Consider the following 11431-nt stretch of genomic DNA (forward strand, 5'->3'; position numbering starts at 1 on the left):
TATTAAAATTGCCTCTTGTTGAGTCTACATATACTGCAATTCATTATGATATGAATTAATGTTGAAAATGAAAAGCAAAATGAACCTATAAAGAAATGCTGATGTCTTTTGCCTCCTCAAAATATATATTTGAAACAGTTCTCTGAAAAGGGTCTACACAATGTATTTTAGCCTTGATATTAATAAAGACAGTCGCCAATGTCTTCCTTGGCTATACTAAGGGAATGATGCTATATATTTGCATAACACTTGAAATGTTGAAAGTTATTTCATAGATCATATGTTATTTATGCTCTATTATGAACATCTGATGTACTTTATGTAGATTTGGTATTCTTTTGCAGTCATTCTATAGTTGAAGAAACTGAAATTTGGAGATGCTTAAAAATATGCACATAGATTTATGCTTAGCTCAGCATAGGGAGGATCTCTCAAAAATTTGTTACTAATGTGTAGTTTCAGCTGCTTTTGCTTTTATCACACATTCTTATTTCTTAGCCATATTTGTGGTTTGTAAACGTTTCAGAGATATTGTTATGAATTTTTTTTTTTTTTTTTGAGAGAAAGAGAGGGCGCAAGTGAGTCAGGGGCAGAGAGAGAGAGAGGAAAAGAGAGACAGAAAGTCTCATGAGGGGCAGAGAGAGAGAAAGAGGTAGAGGGAGATAAAGAAAGAAGGAGAGAGAGAGAGAGCTTACCCAAAGTGGAGCTCCAACTCACGAACTGTGAGATCATGATCTGAGCCGAAGTCAGATGTTTAACCAACTCAGCCACGAGCCACCCAGGCGCCCTGTTGTGAATATTTTTGAAAATTGTTTTCAATTTCTAATGGATGTGGTATTAATGTTTCCTCTATTTCTCAGATTTTACAGGAGTTTCTTTTTGGGGGAGGTTATTATTTTAAAGGTATAATGATTTATAACATTTCTCTTTATCATGCGTCATACCTTAATAATTCATGGAAAACACATCATATGAAAATTATTGTATAAATTCTTGTATATTTACCTCTGATTTAATATGACATGTGTCATATCATCGCAGTGCAGGTGTATTTGGATATGACTTTCCTGGGAATCTCAGGATTCCCGCACCATTTTTCCTGGATATGCATTTAGCTTTGAAATATTGTCATTGCTTTTGCTATGCCTGATTTGTTTGCTTGGCAATAAGGATAATAGTCCATATTCGTTTAGTACTTTTATCATCAGTACTATCAAAAACAGGAGAACAGCTTCTATCTAACCTGCATAATTTTAAATCAATCAAGTTTACTTGTATATGTATATAAATATATATAGACTGTATATTTTTATTAATACGCATATATTTACTAATTCATATTCATTGTAATAAATGAAAGTTACAAGTCAATTATTTACTCATAAATAACCAATATTTAGACAATAAATTTGCATTTTTAAAAAATATACGAGTTGACCATTTCTCCAAGATCATCCATTTATTAGGAAAGTGGTATGTAGTTCTAATTTATATGAAAAAGAAAAAGAAGTAGCCCAAACCTACCGAAAAAACATAATCCATAAAATACTCAATTAGTAAAGGAAAAAAAAATGTGCTTTCTTCTCCAAGTAACATATTTCAATACACTAAGGAGTAGAAGTACTGATTCCAACAGAGATAAATCCATTTGTTTCTTTACTTTTACTTATACTTAATATTGTTTACCTTATACATTAAAATCTTGTATTTTAAGTGATTTGTTATGTGACATTGTAACATAGCAGACATTTGAACATATATCTCAAAATTAACTTTTTTTTACACTAAAGGTCCTCTTTTGAACATACTAATAGTTACTTTCTTGAGATCAAAATTTTTTATTCTGGACATGTTTCCAAGATTTATTCCTTCTCTATATCAAGTCAGTGAGAAAAATTGTTCTGCTGGCATCTATATAGCAACAATTAAGTGGATGATTAGAAAACTGCAAAATGTGTAATAATAGCTTCCATTTAGACAGTACCAATGTGTAAATTGCTGTTAATCAGTGCTTTATTTATTATGACTTGTATAATCTCCACAAGAGTTCTCCAACATATTATCGATATTATCCCCTTCTACATTTGAGGAAACTGAGGCACAGAACTCTTAAGTAACATGATCCAAGTTCTTACAGTATTAAGCATGAGAAGGTTCATTTGAATCCAAGCTTCCTGACTCCAGAGTCTGAACCCTATGATTTCTTGCCTCTAAATTATATATTCTGATAATTTCATTCTATTATTCTATTCTATTCTTTTTATTCTATAAAATCTATTCTATCAAAATCTATTAATTAAAAAATCACTAACATACAAACACAATAAAAAAGGATATTTAGTCTCTATTCCCACACAAGGAAAGTAAACCATTAATAATAGATTGATATCACTTTGCCGACTTGAAAATTGAAACATTGCTCTTCATTTTGATCACCTTAGATATTCTACTTTTCTCCTAACATATTATTTTTTTAGGAACTTGGTATTCATAAATTAAAATACATAAATGTAACTAATTAAACTAAAATTAGTAAATTGTCTGTACTGCTGGACTGATTCTAAGCAGGTGTTAATTGCATGTCTGAATATATTTATAAATTTGCCATATATGCAGGATTCTCTTTACTGTTTACTATCATTGCTTAGTGGCGTTTGATTTAAATAATTCTGTTATTCTGTTTAAATATTGTAAACAGTTTTTTTTAGAAATCTTCTGAGTCATTTTGAAAGGAAGTAACTGCGTAGTTGAATATTCCAACATACTCATATTTAAAACATTTAGATAAGAACTCCCTTGCCAGTTAATGAAGCAAGGAGTGTTACATAGACTAAAATTACCTATAAAAAAGGTTGAGCTTAATGCATCACTTTCAACATACTAATGATAGATACAAAGTTTTTCTTTTTTTTTTTTTTAAATATGGGGAGTGTGGGTAAGGAAAATACTATAAATCAGGAGAGCGCAGTGATAACAGAAGAGCACATTTAAAATGTTGATGAAATTGGAATGTGTCTTGGGATATATAGTGAATATTCATTCACCCAAGAAAAACTCATCTAATCTCCATCTAATAATTCAGCATTCTAATTACATGGTTAGATTTGAATTAATATGTTTACCAAGGATATGCATTTTAATTTTACTTAACCCCATCATAATTTGATCCAAAATATGAATGATTTTAGTCTTCCGCTGAATACTTGGCTCTTTTTGCATGTACACAAATGAAGGCTTATGTGTTGGAAATTGACTCTGGGTTTTATGCAAAGTCTAGTCTGTTTGCATTGATGTTAAATCCTTTATTATTAATAATGGAAGAATTTTTTGAAATATTGTAGAAAAGAGAAATGAAACATTAATATTACTATTTAATGGAAGGTTTTCATTCTTTCAAAATTTTTAGAAAATTGTACTTTTTATGATACATTTTATTTATTTAATTCCGTGGATGGAAAAAAAAGTGCTTTGGGGTAAGGTTATACATGAGACATAAATTAAAGAAAATTTAATGGGAACGTACTTAGTAAGGAAAGGAGAATAAAATATCTCTGTAACAAGAAAATTATTATTTTTTTCAATGCAGACTCAGGGTTACATTTGAAGGTAATTATTAAAAATACAAAATTCCGGGGCGCATGGGTGGCTCAGTTGGTTAAGCGTCGGACTTTGGCTCAGGTCATGATCTCACAGTTCGTGAGTTCGAGCCCCGTGTCGGGCTCTATGCTGACAGCTCAGAGCCTGGAGCCTGCTTCAGATTCTGTGTCTCCCTCTCTCTCTGCCCCTCCCCTGCTAATGCTCTGTTTCTCTCTGTCTCAAAAGTAAGTAAACATTAAAAAAAATTAAAAAAAAAAAACAAAATTCCTTTGTATTTATGACTGTTAATGGAACTTTATGATCTTTGATTCCAGTCACTTCTCCACTTAAACAATAATTTTTGTGTGTGTGTATGTGATATTCAATTCTTCTGTCACAAGAAATGCCCTCAAATATGCTGTCCATCATATGGCTATTTTAGTTAGCCTTTATCCCATCAGCAACAAGCAAGCAATACTCTGGGGCTATGCCTTTCTTATTAATCCAAAATCATTGGTTTGCTCCTCAGTAATTAAACTTCTTTCTAACCTTGGACAAATAAGACATTACAATTTAAATGAGATTTTTTTTTTATTGTGAAAGTAGAGTGAGAATAATTTCTTTAAAACATCTAGGCTTGGGGCAACTGGGTGGCGCAGTAGGTTAAGCATCAGACTCTTGGTTTAGGCTCCAGTCATGATCTCACAGTTCATGAGTTCAAGCCCCACATTGGGCTCTGTGATGATGGTGAGGAGCCTGCTTGGGATTCTCTCTCTCCTTCTCTCTGCCCCTCCCCCACTTGTGCATGTGCACGTGCACATTCTCTCTCTCTCTCTCTCTCTCTCAAAATAAATAAACATACTTAAAAAAAATCTAAGCTGAAAAATATGTTCTATAACTGAGAAAGCTTGCCACTGATTGGTAGTTAACACTGAAGTTTCCCAGACCTTAATGTTATTATCTAAATTATAACAAAAGTACCATTTTTATAAGTAGTTTTGATTATTTAATGAAGTGTTAAATTTAAAGAACATATTGTAAGACATAAAGCATTATGCATCTAAGCTACTACTATAACACAATTAAAGAAGAACAAATTTCCCAAATGAAGCAACTACTGAAATACATAAAAAAAAAATCATATGGGATGATTGAAGAAAGCAAAGAATACGATTTTATCACAGACCTAGCAGCATGTATGTAGGTAATCAAAATAAAGGATATTTGAGAATTGTCACATTACCATTATAGGCACAGTAGTCAGGGCAACATTTTTCATTTACAATTTATCGTCTAAAGTGTACTGTATTGGGATTAAATTTTAAAACTTTCACCTACAGACATTTTTCTTTCTATTAGTTCATTGAATAATTTACAGATATTCGAAAAAAATAAAACAAAGAATGTGTTCAGTAGTTTATAGAAGGGTAGAAATATTCTTAAATTATAATTGATAATCACTTTTTAACTTAGCTATTTCTAGAAACTCCTTTCTTCCACATATGCTTCAAGTGTCACAGAGAAGATGTCAATCTTTTGACTCTGTCCTTGAAATAAACGCTGCAGATATGAATTGTGCATCTGTCCTTTGATGATATGGTCTTCAGCAGAGGCCTGAGAGAGGTGTGTGGGTGGCTGAAATTGTGCATTTTAGGACATATATAAGCTCAACAGCAGAAATGAAGTAAATGCACATTTCAGCTCAGTCTTCTGGCTTTACACTTTGCAGATTTGTCCCGCAAACTATATTTGCTCTAATTCCTGTATGTATGTTACCATGTTTTTATACAATCCATTTTAATGTCTTATTTTATTTAATATTATAATGGACTAATTTGTGGCTCCCAAAATTAATATGCTGAAGTTCTAATCTTTGATAACTCAGAAGGTGACTATTTTTGAAGATAAAGTCTTGCAAAGGTAATAAAGTTAAAAAGAGGTCATTAGAGTGACTCTTCACCCTTATGACTAGCATTTTTGTAAGAGGAGGAGATTAGAACTGGGATAGATCCAGTGAAGATAGATCTTCCAGGGGAAGATCCAGTGAAGATAAAGAGGAAAAGACAGTTTTCCACAAACCACAGAGAGAGGCCTCAGAAGAAACCAACCCTATGACACCGTGATCTCTGACTTCTAGCCTCCAGAATCATGACAAAAGATCTCTCTATTGTTTAAGCCATCAAGTCTGTGGTACTTTGTTATAAAAGCCTTATAAAAGGAATACAAATATTAATAAACCAAATAAGCTATAATTTTCTATTTTTCTCATTTATTGCCTTTTGATATTTTGTTTCTTATGTCACAAGTCTCTGTAGACTAATCCATGTTTCATGATGGTCATTACTAACTAAACTACAAAATGTAGCAAAAGTAGATTGTTACCATAAAGTACAGTCATAATGAGTTCATAAGACCCAGAGAACTGAACCCATTTTTTCTGACTAATGACAGAGTGGAATCTGACATATGATACTATGCTTATCATTGGTCAAATTTGATATTGTTTGTCTTTACTGTTAGAAATGTGCTCAATTGTGAGAAGTCTAGATTAACAGAATTTTTAAAAAGGTATCATTCCAGGGGCACCTGGGTGGCTCAGTCGATTAAGTGTCCAACTTTGGCTAGGGTCTTGATCTCAGGGTTTGTGGGTTCAAGCCCCACATTGGGGTCTCTGCTGTCAGCACAGAGCCCCTTTAGATCTTCTGTCTCCCTCTCTCTCTTCTGTCTCCCTCTCTCTCTCTCTGTCCCTCCCCCGCTTGTGTTCCCTCTCTGTCTCAACAATAAATAAGCATTAATTTTTTTAATGTATCATTCCAAACACCACAAAAAATAAATTAACCTCTTTTAGGAAAATTCTCAAGAATTATTTTGATATTTGTTATCTTCAAGTTAAAATGAAATCTTATTGTCATTATGTATCGGATGCCAGAAAATGATAAATATTTTCTGACTGAAAGAAGTAAGCAATTTGACTATTTAAAGAGACCTGATAATTCCACTGTCAACATATGTGGAAAAGAACAAAATAATGAGTGGGAAGTTTTTACTGTATTTTGGATGCTCATTTGCAATGTGGGTTGTAACTGTTTTTCTACTAAATATCAAATAAAATTATGAGGGTCTAGAGTCTAAAGAATTAGTAGGTGAGGTCAATTTCAGAGAGTGAAAGAGGATGTGTTTTTGAGTAGGAAATGGTTGAATGCATTAATTTGGTAGAAAAATTTTGAACTCATTTTCCCTAAAATTTTAAAACGCATAAAATGCCCTTTAAATTTTCCAGACACCTTGGTAGGGGAGTTATTCATTCTGATGGAACAGGGAAACTGATCTGGCACAAGAATAAGTGAGCAGAGCCAAAGGGCTTAGCATAGTATGGGTTATTAAATTGCTTTCCAGGCAGGTACTCAGGAGAAATGAGTACCAGGAGAAATGAGTCCAGGCAGGTACTCAGCATCTAAGAAAAATTAAAGTTAAGGGGCGCCTCGGTGTCTCAGTCGGTTAAGTGTCCGACTCTTGGTTTCCGCGCAGGACATGATCTCACAGCTTGTGAGTTTGAGTCTCGTGTTGAGCTCTGTGCCAACAGCATTAAGATTGCTTGGGATTCTCTTTATCACTCTCTCTCTCTCTCTCTCTGCTTGTCCTAGGCTTGTGCTCTCTCTCTCTCTCAAAAAATATATAAACATTAAAAAAAATTAACACACACAAAAAAAATAGAGTTAAAAGGTCATAAGATTAAAATCTCTGAGAGAAATAGAGTCGCAAACAGCACCACTTTATGGCCTTCTAAAAGAGTAGCACACAGTAGAGGGAGGTTTTCTAGCAGAATAGGAGTAACTAGTGAACTAGGACCAAAAATTGCCACTGAAGATGATTTACTTTCTATTAGCTTGTTGGATGACTTAAAGATGCTATTCAATAGTTCATGGAATAGTGGATATATTCTTTTTTTTTTCAAGTTTATTTATTTTGAGAGACAGACAGAGAGCGGTGAGGAGGGGTAGAGACAAAAGGAAAAGAGAGAGAATTCCAAGCAGGCTCCACACTCAGCACAGAGCCCCGTATGGGGCCCCAACTCTTGAAACTTGAGGTCATGACCTGAGCCCAAACCAAGAGTTGGAGCTTCACAAACTGAGCCACCCAGGCGCCCCTGGATGTATTCTTAAATTGTAATCGATAATCATTTTTCAAATGTGCTATTTCTAGAAATTTCTTTTTCCATGTATGCTTAATGTGTTACAGAGAATATGTCAACCTCTGTCTCTGGCCTCGACGCAGAAGCTGCTGGCTGCAAGAACAAGCTAGAGAGTTTCAATTTGTTCACACTCCGGTGACTCTACTGCACCATCCACACCGAGGGTGGACTGTATAGGCATTTTCCAACGTCAGTAATTTAACGATGCCCTACAATCAAATCAATTCTCAGTTCAAATAATCTTCTAGGAAAACTTTCTTTTGCAATTAAGAAAAGTGACAGTTCCCTAAAATGATTTCTTACAACTGCTATGGCATTTTATTCTTGGATTCCCTTCTGGATACACTACCTATCTTGTCAAAGCCTGGTTTACATTGGGGCACCATAACATGTTTATACAAGTAACATAATTATATCCTGAACTCAGCTGCCAGCTGATTACATTTTCATTCATAACCCAACTCGACTGTTGTGCTCATTATTCTAGGTTAAAAAGGCTTTAGATAAAGAAAATCTTCATTTACTTACATGAAATTGGATCTGAGTTTTGCATTCTAACCTCCATTAACCCATTCTTAAGATTACCCAATACTAACATAGGAAATCATTTTAAACTCTTTAATACCCATTATATGCAAAGTGAAATATATAAATATAAGTTTTAAAGGCTTTTGAGGTATGACACGGTAACAACATTTTTAAGATGTTACATCTAATCTTTCCTTGCAGAGAAGAAATATTTTTAATTACTAGATGCAAATAACAGAAAATTCTATATATTTCACCACCTATCTCTCCTCTTCCATGTCATTATGCCTCACGTTATCAAAGTGACCTAATAACAACTCTTTTTTTTTTAATTTTTTTAATGTTTATTTATTTTTGACAGAGAGAGAACATGAGTGGGGGAGGGTCAGAGAGAGAGGGAGACACAGAATCCAAAGCAGGCTCTGGGCTCTGATCTATCAGGACAGAGTCCGAGTTGGGTCTCAAACTCACGAGTCGTGAGATCATGACCGGAGCCGAAGTTGGACATTTAACCGACTGAGCCACGCAGGTGCCCCGAGTAATAACTCCTTTTAATAAGATTTTATATATTGATTTATTTTGGTTGATAGTACTATTCTCAAGGAAATGCTATATAATATTTAAATTGGAAGATTTTCTAAGAAATAGCACTATCCTGATTTTTATTTCCTTAAACATTGTTCACATCAAATCATGTCATTTTAGTTTGTAAATATATATTAAGATCGGCACTTTCAGTTGACCTTAATGGCTTGACTGAATTTCAACTTATGTGATTACTATTTGTCTATGGAAAGCACTCCTTTAATTAAAATTGCATAATATAGTTCCAGTTCTATGACCCAAATTATGCTCTTTTTTTGGAGTCATTAAATTTTATTAAGGATTGGCCATGCTTCTGGTACTAAAGTTTCATGGATTTATTTCTTCCTAAATCATTTAACTGATGAATTGGGACACAAAGCAGTCACTTTGATGCAGCAGCTTTGTACATACGATCCTATGAAAATATAAAGGAATGATGTTTTATAGCCAAGTAGTACAGAGAAGAGGCATCTGTCATCCGTATCACTATCCTCACCTAAACTATGACATTGCTTACTAAATGCTTATATTGATTAATTTTTATATAAATTTGTTGTTTAGGGGCGCCTGGGTGGCTGAGTCGGTTGAGTGACCAACTTCAGCTCAGGTCATGATGCCACGGCTTGTGAGTTTGAGCCCCACGTCAAGCTCTGGAGCCTGCTTCAGATTCTGTGTGTGTCTCTCTCTTTGCCCCTCCCCTGATCATGGTCTCTCTCTCTCTCTCTCTCTTTCTCTCTCTCTCAAAAATGAATAAACATTAAAAAAAAGTTAAAAAAAAAGAAACCTTTTATTTAATCAGAAAATTAATTGCTTTTAATTATGTTAGAATGAGGCTAATTTCTGAGCCATCATCAATCCAGTCTCCCCAGGTTATTGTTATATAAGAATCCTTGTGTGTTGGGGAGCCTGGGTGGCTCAGTCAGTTAAACCTCTGACTTTGGCTCAGGTCATGATCTTGCAGTTGGTGAGTTTGAGCCTCGCATCAGACTCTCCACTGTTAGTGCAGAGATAAGCTCTCTCTCCCTCTCTCTCTCTCTGCCCTTCCCACACTGTTTTTTTCTCTCTCAAAATAAGTAAATAAAAACTTAAAAAAAAAAGCATCCTTGTGTGCTAAATATAATGTATTAGAAACTCAAATGTAACAGAACTTGTTACCAGTCTGAAATATATGCTAAGTCCAGTAGGAAAAAATATAGAGTGATATTTACTTTGGCTTTATGTAGAGGCTTAGTTATAAGGAAATTGTCTCACAAAAACAATAGGAAACATTCTTCAAAAACCTCTTTTCCTTTCCTCTCCCTCCCAAATTTTGCACCACACAGCATCAAATCCAATCCCTCTCCACACTCTATCTCTCCTGTCCTGTTGTCTCTATACCGAGCATTAGCTCATTTTCTCTTAATTTCTCATTCACATCTGCCTACCCCTTCCTGCCCCTGACACTCTTCCAATTGCCCTTTACTGGAGCCCAAAATACCTTTCAGGTGTCATTGCCATCTTCTTTTCCTCTCTGGTCCTTGCTGTTAACAGAGTAATCTTTCAGGATTGTCACATTCCAATTATAAAATTGAAAGTGGCATGTATTCTTCCATTTCCTCTCTTTTTTCATTTGTTCTTTAAGAAAATGAAGGCTTGGATGTATTTATATCTACAAAGGGGACAAATCCAATAGGATTCGAGCAGTTAAAAATGTAAATGAGGAAGGTGATAATCAGAAGATTCCAGAGGAAAAGGAAGGAGAAATGATCATGAACTCCGATGGGAAATTAACGTTAGGCAGGAGAGAATGTGTGATATAGATATGATCATAGAAAGGAAGAGGAGAAGCTCACTTCAAATATCCTGATCTTGGGGAGTTAGACAGACATATGATCTCTTAGGAATAAAGAGAATAGTCATAGATTTTCTTGGACTTGCAAAGAATAAAATAGACTATTGAAGTGTATATCAAATATAAGTGAACTCAAATATAGATTAATAATGAGGGCTCATTCAACATTTGATAGGTCAATTTGTCCTCAACAAATTGAAAATTCCCTTATCACTCCTTTAATTAAAATTGCATAATATAATCTTAGTTTCATGACCTACATTATGCTATAATCCCTTATAGGAAAGGGCACAGTTAGGATAACTGACTATCTGATGTATGCTGAAAAGCAAGACAAATCAGGTCATCAAAGCATTGTAGCCTGTGAGCTTAGAAAGGGGGAAGAGAAAAACAAACAAACGAAAAAAACAGTATTGGTGTCAAAGATTAGGCTTAATGTATAGAAGGGATTATTGTGAAATAAAGAGGATAGATGACATTTTACATTCACGTTTTTCTGGGGCACCTGGGTGGCTCACTCGGCTAAGCGTCTGACTTCAGCCCAGGTCATGATCTTACTGTTCATAAGTTCAAGCCCCACGTCAGGCTCTGTGCTGACAGTTCAGAGCCTGGACCCTGCTTTGGATTCTGTGTCTCCCTTTCTTTCTGTCCCTCCCTGGCTCACACTCTCTCTCCCTCTCTCAAAAATAAATAAACATTGAAAAAAAAAAAAAAAGAAT

The sequence above is a fragment of the Panthera onca genome, chromosome C2 (assembly GCF_046562875.1).
Source record: "Panthera onca isolate mPanOnc1 chromosome C2, mPanOnc1 haplotype 2, whole genome shotgun sequence".
NCBI classification, from domain to species: domain Eukaryota; kingdom Metazoa; phylum Chordata; class Mammalia; order Carnivora; family Felidae; genus Panthera; species Panthera onca.